Below are 23,384 nucleotides of genomic sequence, written 5' to 3'. Positions count from 1 at the left end.
GGAGAGTGAAAGTAAATCTCGAGCTCGGCGAAGGGCACATCAAAAATGTCCGCATTACGTGTGTCATGAGACGAGGCGATACGGAGAGTAATATCCGAGTTGGCGGAGCAGTCCATCAGACCATTGCAGAGTTTGAAAAGAGTACACATATAAAGGAAAATACGGCGTTGCTGCAGGGAGGGGAGATTGAGGGTGCGGAGTCGTGACGGATAATCAACCCGTGGAAGGTTCTTTTTGTAAAAGAGGGTCCGGGTGAATTTTGCGTTGTACAGCTTCAAGAGCGCGGCCGTCACGGATGCGGTAGGGGGACCAGACTACAGAGCAGTATTCAAGGATGTTTTTGACAAGGGAATTGAAGAGTGTTAAGGAGGGCTGGATTGAGGTAAAGTCGGACGAGGAACGTAGGATAAAACCAGACATTTTGGAAGCTCTATTGATGTCAACGAAGTGGGAATTGAAACGAAGTTTATCGTCGAATATTACAGCCAGGTCTTTGAAGGAGGTCAGTAGTGAAAGGGGTTGACCACTGAGAGAATAGGAAAAGGATGATGCGGAGGGTTTCAGGGAATAGCGCATCCAGTGGCATTTGTTGACATTCAGTGTTAGCTTGTTGACCGAACACCAACGGGCTAAATTATCAAGGTTGGATTGTAAGAGAGCACAGTCCAATGGAGAGGAAACAGAGGCAAACAATTTAAGGTCGTCTGCGTAAAGCAAATACGGACAGGTGAGGATAAAGGCGAGGTCATTGATAAAAAACAGGAAGAGTAGCGGGCCAAGTAAAGAGCCTTGGGGAACACCAGAGGAAGGAGAGAAGGAACGAGATGAGTGACCATGAAAAGAAACTTTGCATGAACGGTATGAGAGATAGGAGGAAAGCCAGGAGATGACTGAGGGAGGGAACACTAGCGAAGAAAGTTTAGAGAGGAGAATGTTGTGGTCAACGGTGTCAAAGGCTTTGGAGAAATCAGTATAAACAGCATGTACCTCCTGTCATGAATTCAAGCGTTTAGCAACAAAGTTGGTAAAGACCAGAAGATTTGAAGCCGTTGATCTATGTTTCACGAAACCATGCTGCTCTTTGACAATGAGGTGACCGAAGTGCGCGGTCAACCAGTCGTTGACGTATCTTTCTAGGATTTTGCAGCAAGAGGAGAGAAGGGAAATGGGGCGGTAGTTCACAGCAAGGGAAGGGTCTCCGCTCTTGAGGATAGGAATGATAAGGGCCTCTTTCCAGAGACGGGGAAAGTAGCATTCGTCTAAGGAGACCATTCTCAGTTCACAAAACGTGTGTTGGGATGGTTAAAATAAAATTTATCTGGGAATAGTCTTTTTTGTCTTCCCCACGCCACTTCTTCATTGCAGCCCACAGACTAATGCGGAGTTAACACCGCATCAGAGAACATTCAAATCCATTTTTAACAAATAATATCCTTTGAAAGGACTGTAAAAACGTGTATCCATCATCAGCTCACCACGCTATTAAAGTCAATCTTAATAGCTTAAGCCACTGCATTACTCACCTACTTAACTTTATTCCAGACAAGTAATTGCCTGTAGAAACCATTTCCGAACGATATTCTTCACAGGACTCTTACCTCTGGACGCAACTTATGCCAACCCCGACTCCATCTCAATCCTCCAAATCCTCCACGGAAATTTACCTGCCTAGCCGAGTAGAAATTAAAATATTTTACAATTCTATTATAAATTCTATGGTTATCCCATTTGCTGATCCTATTTCGTATGGAGCGTGCTGAACGTTTAACGTTCAGCCAACTTTTCGTTATCCTTTTCGAGTGTTTTATGCGCTTTTAAGACTCTCACATAATCCCCATAAATCGTCAAGAAAATATTCCTGACAGGAAAGGAGAAAGAGGATGCGGATGGAACATCATTGTCGCTGCAAATAATGATGATGTTGTTAACGCGTGCTTAAGTAACGGAGAGAAAATAGGATGAAGGATATTTGAAGGAATTCACTCGGTTTAGAAAAGAATTGAGAATTAAGTGGGATTTTTGTAATTAGGGATCGAGTTTTGAGCAAGGTTTCCGCTTTAATTTTGGTTAAGATCTTAAGCTGTTGACTATTCCAATTTATCTAGACCAAGAGACACAATTTGCGAAAAATAAGGCAAATCAAAATAGCACCGAAACCCAGAAACGGATCCACACACCCTTCGCTCACTGTAGAATCCAATAACAACGTGCAAGGTACCATCTAACGTCTTGTCTGTCTGAGAAACATAATCCTAAAGGAAATTATGAAACAGATCATAAACATCTTCCCTCATTTGAAATATTTCCAACGTTCGCCCACTGCGGTAAGTGATAGCAGCCCCGAAGAAGGGTTTCACTGTCGAGTAGCTGTACACGCTCGTAAGACCTAAATCTTTATGAATTCTAAAGAAGAATCGCGCATAACAACATCCTTTGCCGTTTCCTTCGAGAAAATGAACAATTGCAATATTCAATTTGTCTTATACGAGTGTGTTGTTTCCAATGCTGTACAGCAATCCGACTTGGTTTCTTCAAGAGTCCAGGAAGAGTAATTCGTCCCAAAGGACTTACTCAGGACATAATATTTAATTATCCGGTAGCAAACAATGTTCTTGTTGACTTTGTAGGTTTTAGTTACTGAGCGAAACATGTCCTTCTTGTTCTAACGGCAAATTGTTGGGTGAGTTGAAATTGTCGCGCTCTGAGATACAATGTACAGGACAGGAAGATAAACGGATGTATACGTACAACACAGACTAGGCTTTCTTCCTGGAACTACTCGCATTTCATTGGATTTAAGACGAAAGCTGATGTGGTAAATGTTATCCTTGATCCCGAATTACATTATATCGTTTTCAACTCTTGCTTCTAATTACATTTGTTTTTATACGAGGTTGTAAGACTGCTATTATCCTTAAGCTTCAGGATGCATTTCCGTTAATAGACGAAAAGACATCTGTAGAAGGATTTTGATTATTTTGCTCTTGTTTTTCAGGATTTTTGTATTGTTTTGCAGCAGTCTGGGGATTTAATGATGCAGGATAATGATATGGTAGAAATGCAATAATTGCTTTTGAGAATTGTTGCAGAGGTAGTAAGAGGATAATGACTAGCGTACCTCAATACATTGTTGGATGCATTATTTCGGGTTTCAAGGATGCAAGCAGCCAGACTTCTATGGGATGGGAAACGTTGGATAAGTGTTTTGTAGTGCATAATTAGGTACATTAGGAGTTTCTCTACAGATAAAAGGGAAAAGTGACTCGATAGAATCTTCACGAAACAGCTGTCAGGATACAATAATTCAGACTTAAAGGGACGAAAAAATTGGTCGCGAAATTTGATTATAAGTTGAGACTCTCAGGAATATTTTCAAGTCCAAGATTTTATTCATGTTCATACAAAAGGGCAACCTAAACCCCACAGATCGGCAACATTCACATACAATATCTAGTTAAAACTATTTTTAGATAATAAATTCAACCAGTGGACAAGCACCCTGAATAGGCCCAACAATTCAATGGACCCACAAGAACCATTTAAAATCCGCACTTCGCCATGATTCGCTGCTCTTTCTCAGCAATCAAATCCCGACTATTCTTACAAATCGTAGCGTATCAATAAAATTACACAATTACATTGGTCTTGAATGTAACGACCATCATAAAATCACCATAATTTTACACTCCGTTGCTTCTGATTGATGTTTGCTAATAGGCAAAACATAGCTTTGGTTACTTGTTGGTGTTCGCGTCTGATTTGGCTGTTCTTCCTGCCATTCTTTTCAGTAAGGTTTCTCCTCTTTGTTCTTGAACTGTATTAGCCTCCCCAATCATCAACATAGTTGCCACTTGCTGCAATCCAAAACACAATACGCAATTGTGAAGTAGTAAAGGTCTTCATTATATTGATCGAATACTTGAAACTCATGTGGAGCAACTTGAGGTTGAAGAAGGGAGAAGGGAATAAGGTGAAATAAGTGTTCTCAGTTCCGAAAAGTTGCACATGAGTTTGGGTCTAGCTATGAGTAAAATTTGGCGAACACTGCAAGGTTGAATTTTATGCAGGAAGGTTGGGCAAGGATATTTGGGCCCATAACTCTCCCATTTGTGGGTAGCTCGTAACATGCATATATTTAGCATGTCCGATTATTTACTTTAATGTAGGAAATTCACCAGAAAAAGATGAATTTAACATACTATAACTTTGCCAATAATAATACGACTCCCACCAAATTTTGCAGAATAGTGTGCTAGATGTTGACATACAAGGTTAGACAATTAAGTATTGAAACTGATTCCATAAGAACCGTATATTTGAAACAACTCTGCCATCCCCTTCAAAGTAGTCCCCTTGGGCAGCTATACAGCGATTCTAGTGCGTTTTCTACTCTTCGTAACGTTTCTGGAGCGCTTCGACTGGGATATCCGCGAGTACCTTCGTCACGGCCGCTTGGATGTCCGTAATTGCCTCAAAATGGGTTCCTTCGAGCACCGATTTTGTTCTAGGGCACAAAAGAAGTCACAGGGTGACATATCGGGTGAATAAGGCGGCTGTTGCCACACGCCGATCCCTTTAGGGGCTAAATACTGGGACACGTTGGGAAGGGATCCAGTTACGAGCGATGTCTGGGCGCAACCTGTTGACTAATTTTTGCAATCTTTCGAGTACTTGGCAATAGTAGATTTGATTTACGGTTTTCCCCGATGGAACAAATTCTTTGGGGACGATTCGACGGCTATCAAAAAAGGTCATAATCATCGTTTTCACCTTCGACTTGCTCATGCGAGCCTTTTTCGGGTGGGGGCCGTGCAGAGACAACCATTGTGAGCTTTGGCTTTTGGTTTCCAGGTCGTAACCCCGTAAACCAGCTCTCATCGCCTGTAGTAACTCCATCAAGCAGAGTGGGATCGTTTTCCACTTGTTCCAAACAGTCTTCTGCGACGGTCACTCGACGCTGTTTTTGCTCCTCAGAAAGGTTCTTTGGAACCATCTTCAAGCACAACTTTTTCATTCCGAAATCGCATGTTAAAATGTGTCTGTCTGTTTCAGGGTTCATACACAGTTCCGAGGTCAACATTTGAACTACTAAACACCGATCTTCACGGATTAGGGCGCGCACACGTTGCGCATTCACGTCAGTCCGCATCTCAAATGGTCTCTCACTCCGCAACTCGTCTTCCATGCTTTTACGTCCCACCTTAAACTCTTTATGCCATCGAAGCACCATGAACTTTTACAATTTAAGCGTACGTTGCCAAAGTTGTTTCGCGCGCAAAATTTTATCGCGACCCGTTGCTCTAGATCAATGGAGAGGGGAAGGATGCCGGGGAGGGGGAAGGAATTTGAAGGTTGCAGGTTTACCACAAGCGCGACAATAAAATTAGTCTGATTACTTAATTGTCTAACCTCGTATATCATCGGGTCATTGTATTTTTAGGATGAACTTTCAGGTCAAATGAATGAATATGCTATACTTTAAAAAAGGTGCGTGAAATATCACCTTACTGGGTAATCTGATATTACACCACTTTCGAGAAATATCAGGAACATCATCTTTCATTACCCGAATCATAGATGGGATTTTATCTCAAAAACATCACATATTACATTCGTCAGCCGATATTGTCAAATACTTCCTATCACTAGAGTGATATTGGTATGATAAGGTATAACGAAGGCGTAAACCTTTCATGTAAGAGATAAATGAAGGCGAAACATCGCATATACTATAATAAAATTTGTTCACATGGAAAAAAAAAATAACACATGGAAAATAATAACATTATTCTCGAGAAAAGGGAATTACTTTTCACTTGGTGGTATATGCATTTCTTATTGCTTAAAAATCATCCCAGAAAAACCCAAAATCTATTTTTCCGCATCAGCCAAAAAGAAAAGGAATCATAGCACTAATTGATTCTCAAACTATAGTAGGAGTCGGCTCGAGAGTCGCTGTCGCCACTTAACAATAACGGTGATGTTTGGTGACGTTTTGTAGTGTGATATCACGTTGGCGCGGGTATAGTAATACATTGCTTATCAAAAGAGTATCACTTCTGTACTGCGTGGTGATATAATATCGTCAAAGACAACAGCCAGTTCCCTACTTGCAAGGGTTTTAACCGGGCATTTGTTATTAAATATTCCCGCAGATGCCTCAACCTGCTTTGCACAAGTGTCGCACACTGTCCCAGAACATGTGTGGAGGTTTCATTTCTCTTTTAACTTCCCAGATGAAGCAGCCTGCAGTGATCAGTGAGTATTTCCACTATGATCCGAGGCTCTTCTGGTTGAGGTTTAAATAATCTTTCGAGCGCTTGGGTTTGTATTCTCCCATGACCACCCTGGACTGTTCCATTCCTGATCAGTTCACCCAGTAAATTCCCTCAGCCATTTCTCTTTATTTTTCAAAGCCGTACCCATGAATCCATTTCCGACTACAAAGAATGGCTCTGGTCCTTATAGCTGCGTCGCTGCTCCTTTCCTGGCCAGCTTTTCCGCAGCCTTATTGCCTTCTAACCCAGTGTGGTCTGGAACACAAAGCATATTGGGCCGATCGTATTCAGTCTATTAAGTCAGGACCTAAGTACCTTAATAGCTGCTTGGCTATCGGTTAGAATAGCAATCTTCTGCTCCTAAAGTTCCTTTTCACGTTGAGGGAAGTACATCTGTCTATGGTGTATGTTTTCGGCTCAAATATAACGGTATATTTATCCATTGGTTCAAAGTGCGTCTTCCTTGGACTAATGGCTCCGGTGACTCTTGCCAATGCTTTAAGGGATCCATCGGTGTACCAGATAGTTAACTGCTGGTATAAGCCGAATGTCACTACTACATTCTCCCAGTTTGACTTGTTTGTCCAACGTGTTTCAAACTTCTTACCAAAGTGAAATCTTGTTGTCATGTTATCTCTTGGTATCAGTAATTCAGGATGCCGCCTAAAAAGAACATCAATTTTCTTTCGATCTAGGCAGCTCCCCACCTCACTGGTACTTCCAGACATTCTGAAGATCGCCTTCCTCGTCAGCATCGGTGTGTGCAGATGGTGACGAGTCAATTTTATAAGGATTTCTAGCAATGCCTTTGGGGAAGTTTTCAGTACCTGACTGATATACACGTAAGCCAATCTATGAAGTATGTGTAACTCCCTGGCTGTTGTGCTGAGTTTCGTTTTGTCTACCGAGGGTACCGCCCCATAGGTCTTTCAGAGTAGTTTTGTTCTAGTGTGATTCCCACATATTTGACTTTTGTTCACCTCCACCACTTCACCTCCATGCCATGCAATCTAATGGCTCTCAGGTGATCAAGCTTCCGCTTTCCAGTGAATGATACTAAACTGGCCTTGGCTGGATTGATGCACAGCCTCGACTTTCTACAATTCGCAATTTGGCTTGAATTCTGTCACATAGCTTTTCAAGAAGTTCATTAACTACCATGCTCCATATCAATGGCGATAATACTCCACCTTGTGTACAACCTTCAGTAGTGTTTATGACAGTAGAATTTGTACCTGTAGCAGTTCTATTTGCCTACTCTCTAACATTCTGCTCTACCAGAAAGCCAGGGTGTTTCCCACTCCTTTTTGGATTAGGGCACTCGTATCTCTGTTGACGATGTCTTATCGAACGTTCCTTTGATATCTAAAAACGCGCACAGGGCTTCTTCTTTTGTTTCATCCCGGCATCCCGTTATATATCCTCCAGCTGATACAAGCAAGCGTGTTGAGATAAATGTAGGAGATTGCGCATTAGAACGTTAATTCTAATAAAGTTGTCTATGAGCTTTTCCACCGACTTAAGTACGAACGATGTCAGGCAAAAAGATTTACGATGAAAAGGATCCTTTTTACCCGCTTTCAGAATAATGGCCACTCTTGCCTGCATACATGCTGGCGGTACATATCCCTAGGCTATGTTGCTCCTTACTACTTCTACAAGAGGTCCTACGATGAATTCTAGGAATCTTTGAGTGCTGGGAAAATACCATCTACTCCGGCAGATTTCAGTGGTTTAAAAGTTCCCACTGTTCATTTTATTCTAGCTTCTGAGCATACCTCTTTTGTTAGTTTCCAGCTCTCTTTCCTTCCCCTTTTATTCGTTGTTGGGGTGTCAAGCAAAATGTTGTCGCCTGCCACCGTGAGAAGCAGGTGTACCCTGTCCTCCTCATTTTTGGTAAATGTCCCATCTTCCTTTTTCAAGCAGACAGAGGATATTCTCCCGTCTTTGGCTACAGCCTTGTACAGTCTGGTTGCTTCTATGACCTGTTTGATCCCTTCACAGAATTCCTTGAAGCTGTTCCGTTTCGCTGGTCCTAAGATGAATTCTAGGAATCTTTGGAGTAGTGTTGGGAAAATACCATCTGCTCCGGATGATTTCAGTGATTTAAAAGTTCCCACTGCCCATCTTGGTCTAGCTTCGGATCATACCTCTTCCGCTAGTTTCCAATTCGCCTTTTTCCCCCTACCGCCTGTTGGTGGGGTGCCAAGCAGAATGCTATGGTATTGCCTTCCGCCGTGAGTTCTGAGAAGCAGATGTTATGCTATGCTCCTATTCTTCTCATTTTCGGTAAGTGCCCCATCTTCCTTCCTCGGACAGACTGAAGATATTGCCTCATCTTTGGCTATACCTTTATATAGTCTGGATGCTTCTGTGGTTTGTTTTATCCTGTCACAGCATTAACTGAGACTGTTTCGTTTTGCTTCACAAATAACTCTGCCAGTCCCCGGTTTGTTTCGCCCGGTTGACGAATTTTCGCACCTCCTTTCTCATTCTGACTAGGTTCCTGTTCCACCAGGGTACATCCCTTGATGACACTTTAGACCGAAATTAATTCCTTCAATATGAGAACCTTGTTTGCCTATGTTCACACGTTACATAGTGGCAGAAAAGGAAAACTCCTTTCTTGCATCCATAAAAAATAATGGTGGATTCTTCATGGAGTCATTCCTACTGTTATTACTAATCACTCGCAAAAGCTATTCTGGGAATATATTTAGATGAAACCATATAAAAACGTTTCCATTGAATTGTTTACGTCTCAGCAATTATCAGTGCGCAACAATCAGCAGACAATATATGTATGCTTGTTGCCCTTAGAGAGCTTCTGTTTTCACCAAAAACAAGATATTGCCACCCCACACATACATAAGAAGATATTTTCTCGAAATGGATAATTGAAGGAAATAATAAGATTAAACTACGCACATATCAAGATACACAGAACAATCTCATGGTGACTCACGGAATTTAATTGTAACATGTTTTTTACATCTACATGTTTTTCACATTGAGGAGGTTCTACCAGTTGTACATAAAACTTTTTGCCAATTGTTGACTTCCGGTAGCTTTTCATTGAATTTTAATATAATTTCGTGGAATCAAGTGTGCGGTAACCACAAAACTGACTGGAACATTGCAATATTGCATGGATAATACCAAGCGTTTTCAAAAAAAGTTGATAAGATAAAATTGCCAGATATGTATTATTATTTATGGTATCTCAGACTATCTCAAATTGATTTGCAGTTCGAAGATAAGCCAAACTGATTTATGTATTTCATAACAAAGCCGGAGTAGATGTGAAGATATCCATTATCTTTATGTGTTAATTATCACTAGGAAAGAACAATGAACTTATTCCAATTTTATAATATATATGTAGAACCGTTCATTTCGCATGCTTTGGTTGCGATATATGATTGAGAATGTCTTTGATTTCGTTGCGATATTTGAACTCTGTCACAGTAAAAACGATACAGTACGTGGCTCAAGAAAGAATCAGCAGCATGGAGTTTTGAAAGGTCTTATGGAAAACATTTTTTTTAATCGAATATGACCATATCAAGCATTAAAAAGGGAGTGGAGCGAGGGTTAGATAGAGGTCACTTAAATTAAGAGATCATTATCACAAACTACCCAGCCGAATCATGGTGCCCTTTCGTATATGACATCTAGGCTTTAAAATACCACCATACCGATACCTTCATATCAAATAAAGTTAATAATAGTATTATACTGCATCCTTTTAATTTCACTGTAGATCCTCCTTAAGTTGCCTTGAGACTTATAAACATCATATGGAACACAATACTGGAAAGTTCGGTGGAAAACTCATCATTATTAACAAAGTTATATTATATTAATGATGCCTCTTCTGCGTGAAATTACTGCACCCTAAGTCAATAGTCGGACATACTCAATGCACATACACTAGACCCATGAATAAATGGAACGTTTGTGCTCGCAAATAATCTTAGCTTAAGCATAAAGATTCTGGTTTCCGACTTCTTGAAGTCATCTGTGATCAATTTGCAAAAATGGAATAAAGCCAGCGAGGTGGACAGTCTTCTCGTGGAGCAGGTCCTTGGAGCAACTACAGTTCCTGTAGAACCGCTATTTCCTTTTATTTAAAATTCTAGGGAATCTAATGTCCTTTCTAGGTAGTAATAGAAGCAAATGATGTTTAAGATGTCAAATAAAGGCACCGGTTATGAGTACGATAACTGGAGGAATATTTGAGTATGATGTCAACTTAACTGTAAATGTGTAACTGATTTAAATTAGATCAATAATCACGGTCGAGGGCATTCCTGATCACAATTCCTGTTAGTGTGTGATTGCAGTCTAGAAATGAAGTGCTCTTACCCCTGCTTTAAGGGTTTAATGAGATAGTTTGTTAGCCCAAGTCTTAAAGTGAAGGGTTGCCTCGGAGAATATTTTTCCTTTTTATTGGCTAAAAGTATCTAATCTATAAAAATACCAGGTGTACTCCTAATTAATTTCCGGTTTTTTGTGAATAAAACACATAATTCCAAGGGAATCGTAATACCTTTTTCCCATCTTTCTGGTAATTTGTGAATACCACGCCAGTAGAATTAACTCTCTTTGGAGCTGAACCACTCTGTGAGCCAATTCCGCAAATTTTCCTAGGAGTCGAAGCGCTTCTCAGAAAGTGCGTGGCCCAATGAGGCAAAGAGGTGCTAATTCAAGGGGGCCAAGTCTGGTGAGTAAGCCGCATGGTTAAGCACTTCCCACTTGAGTTTTTCCAGCCTGTCGCGAACGACTTTCAACTTATGCGATGGTGCATTGTCCTGGATCAAAATCACCTTCTTCGGTCTTTCTCGATATTCTGGTCGATTCTCCGCAATCGCTCGGCTTAAATCTTTAATTTGTTGTTTATAGCGAGTGGCGTTCATAGTTTCACTAGGTTTCAACTGTTCAAAGCAGATCACACTCGGTCTGGTCCCACCACACACACAGCATGACCTTCGGACCGTAACGATTTGGTCGTGCCGTCGATGTCGATGCTTCACCTGGACTCACCCACGATTTGTTCCGTTTAGGGTTCTCCAAGACAATCCACTTTTCGTCGCCCTATGGAGAAAACGATTTTCTTTTGTACCGTAGAAGCAGCATTTCACACGTCACTTTTCGGTTCTCCATTTGTCTCTCGGTCAGTTCATGCGGCCCCCCCTTTCCACACTTCTGAATTTTTCCCATGGGCCGCAGACGTTTTGAAATTGCTTGCTGCTGAACTCCCAACGTATCTGCAAGCTGTCGTTGCGTTTGCGTGCTATCTTCATCTAATAATGCTTGCAATTCGGTTTCATCAAACGATTTTCGATTGCTGGAGCATGCGGCGTCGTTTAGGTTGAAATCTCCATTTTTGAATTGTCGAAACCATGTTTCACATGTTGGAAGTGTTAATGCACAATCGCCATAAACTTCCACAAGTGCACAGTGGTTCTCGGACACTTTTTTTTCCTTGATTGAACATTAAAAGCAATGCATGGCGCATATCCTGACAGGTATGTGTGACCTACAGCGACACAAAACATATTACGCCATCTATCGAAAAAAAACCGGAAATTAATTAGGAGTACACCTGGTATACAAGTGTTCACTGAAGAAGGGGACAGTTGTTCCTCGAAATACGTATTTGAATAGATTAGATACTTTTAGCCAATAAAAAGGAAAAATATTTTCCAAGGCAATCTTTCATTTTACTGCTTTAAGACGAATTTTCAAATTGAATGGACAAACAGTAAGCTGATTTCCGCTTTAGATCCTTGTTCTTTGGCTACACTAACGTTTTAACACCCTTGGAAACTTGGTGTCACTGGGCTCTTTAGCCGCTATTGTAATCAAAATTTTTAATCTCAGTACGTTTTCTTTGTGGTATGGGAGCAGTATGTAAAAGATGGCCACCACCGTCTCTCGAAAACTCCAAGTTTCCGTTTTCGAGACAATATCGAACGAAGATCGACATCGAAGTACGGGCAAGATAATCGCGGACGTATTAATAAAAAATCAGAAGTGACAATGAATAGCATATCTGTACCGGGAGGAGGTGACAATTCCACTGGTCGTCCTTTTTCAAATCTCAGCATTCGTACATTGAAAGCAAATCTAGGACGGCTCTTCACAAGAAAATTTGCGCAGTTTGAAGGTTGTTAATATACCTTAGCAGCTTTCCTGTTCCTTATTCCAACCATCTCGGTCTACCGATCTCGTACTTCAATTTCGAAGTCCGAGCAGTGATGCGCTGCCTTGTCAACAGAATCATAACATCTTTCCCATCGTCGTCGTCCTTTTGTTCTTCCTTCGAATATCTCGTGTCAAGTGTCGTCCATACGCAGTTTCCGATGTTTGATTATTTTGAAGACTTCGAGGTTGTCAAATATTTCATACCATTCATGGTTGTATCTGAATTTTTGTGCAGTAGTGAGATCTCTTTCAATCGCGCTACTGCCCACATTACGCCTTGGTGTCCCGGATACATCGCCTGCAATTATCTCCATCCAAAGACCTTGTCCCCCAATCTGCGTCCATTGTGTTCTCCCAACGTTTCCTTGGCTTCCTTTTTGGGCGGCTACCACCGGCTTTGCTTTTCAGCACTGCTTTCGGAATCCTTTCCTCGTGCATTCGTTCAATGTGTCACTAGTTGTGTGTATTTGACCAGTAACGTACCTCTGGTATCAATGGAAGCCACCTTCTTGACGGCTTAGTGAGATGCCTCTGTAATTGTCAAATGTCAATTTGCCACCTTTTTTGTAGATAGAGCATATTACGTTCTTGCGGTATCTGTTATTGGTTCCGGATAGAGATAATCGGCAGGTATTATCATCTGGCATGGCGCCTTGTTCATTTTTTAACATTTGATGATTGACTCTATTTTTTCTAATGTTGGCTCGGTCATAATTTTTGTAGGTTCTTGTGATTGAGTTATGTGCAAAGGATGAAAGAGTTCTTTCAAATACATATAAGACGGTCAACTCTCAAGTGTTTCACTTTTGATCCCAATGTTTTCCCGTTTTTGTTTTTAGCGTGGGCAGCTTTGATCAACGTTAAGAAATAGCATAATTGAATCTTATCGGGGTGGTAACTATTTGACCAGAGCTGTAAATAGAGGGACACCCCCCTCCCCCGGTGTGGCGTCATCTTCCTGGTGCTCTGGTTAATAGTAATGGATGAAATTTTACGGATATTGGGCAGGAACGTGGTGAGGCTGGTGGCGTATGCCCCCAACGCATGATATTAATTATAGAGGGCGCCTCGGGAAAGGATATACGGACTCGGTATAAATCCAGACAAATCGAAGCTGATTCTGTTTATTAAGTCAAGGATACCCGCATTTCACCTCGCGCGGCTAAATGGACAAAGATTGATACTTTCCTTCAATGTAAGGGATCTGGGTGTGAGGCTGGATCTTATGTAAAATTGAAGGCTGAACATGGAATTGAAGGTTAAGAAGACTTGTATAGCCTTCTACAAGAAGACCCTCATAAGGAAATTGGGTCTCCAGCCGAGGATGCTTCTCTGGATATACACTACCTTGATTTATCCAACAATGACGTACGGTTCCATTGTGGAACTGGAAGTGAAAACGAAGTTTCACGGCCATTCTTTGGAGGTTTCAAAAAGATTTCTGGTTGTAGGATGAGGCAACCATACCTTTCCCGTATCAGTCATCAAAACGGCGGACAGTAGCGCTAAATAGACTCCTTGGAGTGACTAATGGGTTGTTTTGGTCGAAGTTTGGTTAATTACTTACGGAGGTTACTCAAAATACTTTGACTTTGACCTATTATAACTTTGTTAGTAATTGTGGGATTTCCACCAAACTTAGTAGGATCAAGCTCTATATTATAGCCTACATGGATGAACTTAAGGGGGGTTCTGCAGCCAATTACTGAAAATTATAGTAATATACTATTATTAACTTCATTTAAAGGTATATCGTTTTGGAAGGTATTTCGGAGCCGAAACACCATATAGTGGCAGCCTCAGAGCCTTCAGAGTTTTTGGTTGGGGAGTTTCTGAGGATGACTCCGTTAAATAAATGATGACTTTCAACTATATTGCATTTCTAGATCTACTGCCGCACTGACTCATCTGCTATGCTCTCCAACAACACCTACTGAAGCACTTGTAGTCTGGGTTAAATTACTTTACCATGATCCGAAACGCGAAGTGTGGCGAGTATACCAAAATCGCTTCGTGTCTTTGTCGGTGTTGATCAAGGAAGGACCCTCTCACCCCTCCTTTTTGTTCTTGCTATGGACACTGTCATACGGGACACACAACGCCCTATACATTGTACTTTATGCAGAAGATGTTTTCCTAGCGTCCCATAGCAAAGCTGATCTCGAGGAACTTGTTCAAAAATGGACTGATCGTCTCTCAGATTGGATCTGAATAAAACGATTTTTGATGAACGATCTCAATTAAACAGGCACCATCGTTGTTAGTGGCAAGGGCTCGCCGAAACTTAGCGATTTTAATATTTTGGGTCAATAATGTTTTGGGAATGGCCAGGTGAGGTTGATGGTTGATAAAAGAAGTTCAATGAAACCGCGTTTATATATTTGATTTGGTATTTAAATCCAATATCGATCCTGCTTCCCATTGTGATGTTCGCAAAGTGAGAGCTGTGAGTAGACTGTTTCTTCTACTGAGTGATCGCTCTACTCAACCCTCTAGCAATTAGCTAACTTTTAGGAAGTAGTTCACTTAGATAGAAAAGAAAGGTAATTAGAAGTTCTAATTCCAGGCAGGGAAGCATCTTGGACCATCACAGCACTCCCCTGCCAGTGATTATATGCAAGGAAATTACGACAATCCAACTGGCCGTGTAGTGACGCCAGCTGAGGGTTTGTGGTGATCTTATTGTTGAACTGCTGGTGGTGTACGAAATTACTGAAGTCCTACCTGGTAACAATCAGCAAATCTAGCTCGTCTGCTGGATTCCGTGGAGTTTGCCACGGCGGGTTGTTAAATGGAAGTTTGGTCGGTTTTCGGGATGTATCTCTCGGCAGCGTATATTTTCACGAAGGTTTCCTTGTTTTAGTTTGGAGATTGGGTTTCGTTTGTCATCACGTAAGAAGATTCATGTCGATGGGTGTTGCTAATCGACGCGCTAGTCATTGCCGCGGGAGCACTGTCTAGCAAACTTTAGACAGAAGCATTGCTTGTGGATTCATTTTGCAACACATGAGTTGAATCGGTTGCTGAGATATTGATGCCACTGCTTGCAACTCTTGGTCATATGATCGCAGCGGAGTTTGCAGTTTGTTGATACTGTTGGCTTCCCTAGCGGCCTTGGAAGGTCTCGTTTTATATCATTGCTATATAATGCTTATATTGGCGCCTGTGCCTATAGGCAACTGCGTTTTCATATTTTGGTTGGTCATAGAAAGTTGTCGTGAAGGGACTAAAAGGATGCCGTTTGCGTTGACTGAAATTCAATTACATGATTTCGTGCATTTGATGGTTTCGGATTTGAACCTCCAGTCGTATTAGCATATACCCTCAGGGCGAAGATTTTTGGAACTGGGCTGTGTACGCGGCATGGACCGAGAATGTTGAGATTCCCAACGAAGTGAATCTGCTGTTTAACTGCGCGTATCTTCACTCGCAGCTCCGCGAGTTGGCTTAACAATGCTGAACTGGCTATGTTAAATGTGTTTCTCCTGCTGAAGGTGATGGCGTTTGTATAACTGACGTTGGTTCCGCGAGACATGGTTTCGAAAGAAGTGCGGAGTAAATGTCAGCTACGTCGGCAGTAGTTTGGAATGACTTGTCGCCAACTGTCGCTATAATCGATTGAAGAGCAGATAATAAACGTCTTACTCATAGATTACGCATTAGCGGCTCAAGAACTTTGTTTCCGCCGAGAACTGGAAGGGTTTCTTGTTACCAACGGAAGTGCTTTCCATGAGGTACCTTGTTTTCTCCTCCTAGCTGGCACTCAGCCGCTTTATTAATGTTCACGCAAGCGGCTATATGAGTTATCTGTCACCGACTCTAAAATTATGTCGGAGACTTCGGTGATAAACTGCGATGGTAGCAGTGCTATGACTTGGAAATATTACTGTTGTGGGTCTGTTATGTTACACCTCACAAAGCTTGCCTCCACTATTCCAAACCAAATTTTGGGCTCCTGGGGATTGAAGTTGGAACGCAGCTTTCCGCGGTCACAGTGGTACTCGTGTTTGCAGGCGTGTTGCGTGCTCTTGGTATTTTGGTTGGCACTGCTTTGCTCCTTATCCTCAACCCAGCAATTCTCCTTTTGAACTCAGATTCACCACTTTGGGAATTGCTAGGTGAGATTAATAGCTGAAGTTCAATGAAAATGTTTATATATTTGAGATGTTTATTAAAATTTAATATCCATCTTGCTTCTCATTCTGTTTACATATGAGAACTGTGAGTAGACTGTCTCTTCTACCGAGTGACTATTCCACTTAACCCTCCAGCAATTAACTAACTTCACTTCGGTAGAAAAGAAAGGTAATTAAAAGTTCTAATTCCAGGCAAGCATCTGGAAGTAATTTGCACCACCACATTGTCTGCCAATTGTGAACTGTGTTACGAAATTATTTTACGCATCAGCGTAATTTGGATGAAGTGAAGTTCCACAACAGGTTTCCTTGTGATCAACGTATCAACGAACATCTCAAATCCAAAATTTACCAAAGTGTCGCCTATCTTATTGCCCTCTATGTTTTTGAGTGGTGACCGACTACAAAAGATAATGAACGGTGCCTGGACACAAAGGTCTTTCGTTTGATCAGTGCCATAACACGCCATGGGCACACCCGAAATGAGGATAAACACAATCGATATGTAGTTAACCCGATTATGGAATGGTATGGTCATCTAATTAGCGTTGACGAAAATCCACTTGCTGAGATTGGTTTGAAGATCGGATGGGAAACGACCAAAAAGCCGTCCGAGACAACGATGACTTCATACGCTGGATGGCGGTTTGACAGTTTCGCGACTCCATACAGATCAGGCCTTTGCCTGAGCAAAATGGGGCAACCGATCAAGATGGGCTGCCCCGCTTCTGAAGGGAACAAAGGCGGAAGATGAAGAAAAGGATAACATATTTAGGCTTTACACATGTTTTGATTTTTGCATCCAATTTCAGCTAAAGTACATTTATCTTGGAAGAGGAGAGATGTTCGTTTCTCTGTGGATTATCAATTTTGCCTGGGCCTAAGGAATCTAATTGCATTGATGAACACAAGTACTGAATTAATTGGGTCCAAATACGGAACTCTGAAATTGATTTCCCAGCTTGCATATATGTTCTACTTTCCATCACAACACAATCTTGATTAAATCCCGCTTCCACTTGCACAAATCATTGTTTATCTACCATCGTAGAAATTCCTCAAGTTTCTCTGACTCCACAGAAGCTAGTTAAGAATCTCTTGCTCTTTTATTAAGTCTAATAGTTTTTCCCACTTCCAAGTCAATCTTTGTATCTTATTACGTCTGAAGCACACAAAATACTGTTAGCAGCAACATAAGAAGAAAGTAAGCAAGTCATTATCTCCTTAAACAATTGCATTCGCATGTCTCGCAATCCAAAAGAACTTAAACAAAATGTTTATGTTTTTCTTGCCAAGCTTCAACAAAAAAGTAAGACAATACATTTCTGACACAGTTTACTTAATCATCACATTGTTTTCATGTATACTTTCCTGAGGAGGGGGTATTTGACTACCCAATTGCAAAAAGTACTGTTTTTTGCAGATGAATTTATTTTTTCTATCTTTTCTCTGACTCGATGATTGTGTAAACTTTTGAAATATGGGGAGCAAATTGTGTGAACTATTTTTGTAATTCTTATTTATTCTGCTTATGTTGTCTTTCGAAATTTTCAGATATTTATCTTTTCGGAAATTTACTTTTTTTTTGAGGACCAAAAGATGGTCCTTATTTCATTGTTGATTTTCATTTGGGGAGGGTCAAGTTTAAGGCATTTTGTCGCGGAGAAATTATGTAAATACAGAGAAAGCCTTCCTAGCGATGAGAACTGAGATACACCCGGCGTCGTAAATCAAGATCAAATACAGATGACACCCTAAATTGGACAAATGACGAGGATTATCTCGTCTGAATATAATCTGTCATTTATCTATGCCGCATCCCAGAGGGGAATTAATTTCTATGAGTTCGTAGTCGGTAGTGATTATCAACGTAGCGGTGACTGGGGTGACCGGATCACTGCAGATGGGAAAATGCAGTAAGTGCAGGCACTGTATCTTTAAAGAAGTCAATTTTGCTGCAGGGTAGGTCAGTTCAGATAATAAATCTGGAAACGAATGCAATTGCTTACATTATGAATTCGATTTGTGCGTTTTCCGAAATTTGAAAATTAACTTCAAATGATTCCACGAAAACCGAAAATTTTGTAGTCCTGCACGTACCTTCTCTACTATTGGTCCGCTTCCCTTTATTAATTTACTTCGAACAAAAAACGCATCAAGCCACGGTAGATGAGGCTGGTGCCATTTTAAATCACCCAACAACATAAGGGTGTCACGCTTATCTGTTACGGTGAAGACCCAATATCCACTAAGAAGATTATCTTTTGAGAGGATTTATAATGCACGTGCTACCGCGTTAAATTGCTCACTAATGTCACATGCACATCACCATTAAAAAAACTTTATCGAAACCCAAACTAAGCTCTGAATACGTAATACTCCTGGCCAGAGGTCAAGCGTCCCTGGATGACGTTGAAATTTGTGAACATTGTTTTTTTATCAAAGAATCTTCTTTAACTTTTCTTGAAATTTCAACCCCTCAGTAAAATGCTCGACCTTTTGAGAAGTCATGAAGAGGGAACATGTATAGTCTATGCCCTTATACGTTCTATATATGATTTTTTACTCACTAAACTCCACAGCAAACAGGAGTTTGTTTTTGTTCGAAATCGAATCCTTGTACTCGAGTTACATAAGTACCTATAGCCAACTCCCTGCATCCAAGTCAGTATGGCATCCTACCATTATAATGCCAAGCATTCCCAAGAATTCCTCTGAAAGATGCAAGGTAATGGTCCTATTTGTATTTGCAATGGAAGGGCTTGCAAATGGATTGGTGCTAACAATGGAAACTTCTGTCGTTAGAATTTCCCTATTGTTGGGAAAGTTTTCAACATGGAACAAAAGTATCGAAGTTTTACAAATTGTCGAAAATTTGTTATTTATTACAAGGTTTTCCTGTTGCTGGGTATTCGTATTGTTTTGTCCACTTAGAATGTCGGGAGTTTTAGGGAGTGTTGAAAGAGAGACAATGGTCCATTGGAAGTTAAGTTTGAGTGTGCGATATTCTAAATAAATGAGGACAATCCTCTCCCATTCTTTGTCGACTGGAACAATTAATCATATGACACCCCCATCTAAGGCTGACGACCTCATCCTGCTCCACATCAACCAAAAAGATACACATTTGCATGCATCTCCTTCCATGTCCAATTGACCCAATTCCCTTATAAGTGTGCATAATTCCCCGGCACCCATATATCTTCTCCGTGTGAAATCATCCAGCCATTTCATAATTAGTCAGCTTTAGAACCCATAAAGAGTCTTGTCTCCATCCTCTTTGAAACATGTGCTTGTTCAAAAATAACCCTGCGGCGTCTCCTATGCGCGAATATCGTCCTCCCATATTTTAAAATTTTTCCCTAAGAAGAAGATACATTAGTGAAGCTCGTCTGACCCAAGAGCCATTGCAATGCATCGTCTTCTTTGCCGTCGTGAATTCTGGAATGCGGTAGAGTTTTGTCAGCTGCAAAACACGGAGGAACGCCTGCAACTCGGTTAAGGGGGCTTTACACGCAACGATAACTCGTAACAATTCATTGAACGATTTATCGCTCCAACAAATCGAAAGAGTAGAGCACTGTTTACACGCTACGCTAAATTGTAACGATTTCTTGTCAAATGTCACCCTACATCGACCCCCCAGTCTTTATAAAAGCTTTAACCATGGAGGAAGTAGTGTTGCTGTCGCTGTACATCGGTTGTTTGGTGAGAAAGGTGAAGAATCGTTACGATTCCCAGAAATTGATGCCGGCCGGCATCAACCATCCACTCCAACTCCAATCCCAATAAATCGCTACAATCTCCCGTTTACACACAACGATAAATTGTAACAATCTGATCGTTACGATAAATTGCTACAATGTATCGTTGCGTGTAAAGCCCCCTTTAAGTAAATGACTAGTCAAATTAAGATTTCACTTTTCAAGTTTTGCTGCGTAGAAGTAGTATCTGTCGGGACACTTAATATTCATGGGAATTTATCTTTAGATGCGCACAAATTTCTGTGTGTATTGAATTTTGGCAGACAGTTTTGATGATGAACAGGAGCCTCGTGTTGGATTTTTTTCGTCTCCTGGACAAATTGCACTCGTTGAATTGGCGTCCAATGTATTTTATTGCAATTTGTTGGGGATCTTATAGCTGGCATATGTAGCTATAGGAAAAACGTGCCAAACGGCGTCGGCAATGTATTAATTGGATGTTAAATAGTATCTGTATCGTCTGAACTCTGCCTTTTTTTTGACTGATTTTTGCAAAAAACGGTAGTAATTTTTGTCAACAAAAGTGATTTTTTTATTAGAATTCATTATGTTCATGAAAAACTCAAGTGCTTTTAAGTCTGCACAAGCTACATTACCAGGATCTATCAGGGATTTTATTGCTTCCTTAGAAAAGCATGTGGTACGAGCTACCAGATATGCCGTAAATATTGTAAGATACAAATAAAAAAGTAGTTTCTGTGAATCCCATCAACGCATCAACCCAACTGGCATCTGCTATTCTATAACCTGTACATAGTTCTGTAGCGATCCACTCGTGAAACTTTCTAGAAATGTGGGTTCTACGGCACAGTACATCCACCCTTTCGGTGGGCTTTGTGAGCCAGTGACCTATCTACTGCCACCTCTGTCGAGATAGTTTAATGGAGATTGTGCAGTAGTGCTTGTAAATTGGGACTGAAGTATATGTGAATTGGGACTGAAGAATATACCCACAGTCTTGACGTTTACGACTCGCTCCTCGACAACGGTATTGACGGTTTCCTCCAACCCGTGTGTCAATTGTAACGACGTGAGCTGGACAGAATGTCCAGCCTAAACAAAGTAACATGGTTGGACTCTGGAGAATACTATTCTCTATCTTGTGGCGATGTGCTTTTCTACTTCGGAAAACCAAAGGGAGCAGACGCGAATTTGAGTTCATTTGTTTCTGACGGCCACCTCAAGGCACGCTCTCTTGCTCTGGCAGCCGGTTTCTGATACGATCCTGTTTGCAAGATATCGTTCCTGGTTAAGGAACATCACAATTGTACAGTGCTATGAACGAATGGAGACTTCCGATATAGTGGAAAGGGATGTTGTCTATGAACAACTACATGATGAATGATCTGAATGTCAAAATTAGTTCTGACAAGACTTTGTTTATTGATATTGTACATGCAATCGAATTGACCACTTTACAATGAGCAGTAGATTTAGGGGGAGCGGCATTGACATCTGCCTCGAAAGTGATCACCATTTGATAGCCGATTATCTTCATTTGCCTGTTCAATTCTCCTCCTTTTGTAAGATTGGGAAAAAGCGATTCACCCAAGCTCAACATTGGCCGCTTGTATGATCCAGTTGTCACTCGACAGTGGGAGAGCTAGCTTGCTGATGGGACAGTAGATACACTGAGTAACCTTCGAAGAGGAGTCATGAGATTTTTCTGACTGAAGAATCGTGAAAGCGAACCGATGAACGGAAGGGATTGAAGGCTCTACTGACCGCTGCATTTTATGATGGGTATAACGTACTCAAATTCCAATATTGTGCGAAATTCCGGTAAATTCAATGCAGTGTGCGCAGTGACCAAAAAACATTTGCTACTACACTGGTCAGGTTAGTGGAAGATGCTGCAGAATTTCATAAATGTATACCGCACAATGAAGGAGCTTGTATATGGTCGCAAACCCTTCGATGGCCCTTCGATGGACGTTAACCGTCGACTCACGTAGATGAACAACGGTAGAGGCGAAACTAACTTTTCACCACGGTTTTTAACCGTGCTATATCCGGAGAAGTTCCATCTGTTGTGAATCAAATGGCTAATCACTGTAATATGCGGATCCATCCAAGCAGAGGAGAGATCATTTCGGCAATCAATGCACTCAAACGGATCAGGGACTCCATCACACCGCAGATTTATTTATTGCTTCACCTGCAGTTTCTGCCGATCTGCTTCTAATCTTACGGAAATCTTGGGAGTCACAGATCTTTCCCAGAGAGTGGCGGAAGGGGATGATCTTTAAGATCCCAAAGAAAAGTTTCCGTTGGAGGGGTATCTAGGTGCTTTCTGTCATTGCAAAGATAATCCCTAAAATAGTCCTGGGACTGATCAAAAGGCATCTCGATCGACAGAGGTTGATTGCAATAGAGTAAGCATTTTGGAACAGTAGGGGGAGTTTCAATCTTCGCTTCACCTGCTCTTCATTGATTTCGAAAAAGCTTTTGACAGTGAGTATATCTGGCATGCTCTGCGCTGGAGAAGCTATTGCAGCTATTATCAGAACGACATATAATGGCGGTAGTGTCATGTGCTGTATAAAGGTCAAAAATGAAGTCCGCTAGGGTTACACATTGTCACCGATATTTTTTCTTCTTGTTATCGGCGACGTTATTCATACTGTCTTGTCCGAAGGACGTGGAGGAGTTCAATGGACTATGACATCTTTGCTCAAACACAGCGACTATGCTGATAAAATCTTTTTGCTGTTTCACCGAGTCATGACTCCGAATTTGGATGGAGAGACAAGTTAGAGTTCGACTGAAGACAAACACCAACAAAACTAAGGTTCGCAGTCCGACTGATCATCGCACTCTTCCTATCTTCATTAATTGGCAACCCATTGAAGACATAGATCAATTTGCATACCTAGGAAGCGTAGTTTCTGTATACGGATCCGCCTTCGGTACTTTTTCTAAAATTTGGAAATGCAGTTATCTTCACATTAAGATCAAGTTGAGACTGTGATACTGTATGCGAGTGGCATATGGGA

The 23,384-nt window shown here is 41.2% G+C and overlaps 1 protein-coding gene across 4 annotated transcripts in view; it reads right to left on the bottom strand.

Moving 5' to 3' along the window:
- Positions 1–23,384, bottom strand: part of LOC119656197 (protein sprint) — a 586,096-nt gene that overhangs the window by 272,697 nt on the left and 290,015 nt on the right. The window lies entirely within an intron of this gene.

This window comes from Hermetia illucens, chromosome 4 (genome assembly GCF_905115235.1).
Source record: "Hermetia illucens chromosome 4, iHerIll2.2.curated.20191125, whole genome shotgun sequence".
Classification (NCBI taxonomy): Eukaryota; Metazoa; Arthropoda; class Insecta; order Diptera; family Stratiomyidae; genus Hermetia; species Hermetia illucens.
This window is presented reverse-complemented; position numbering and strand designations above follow the sequence as displayed.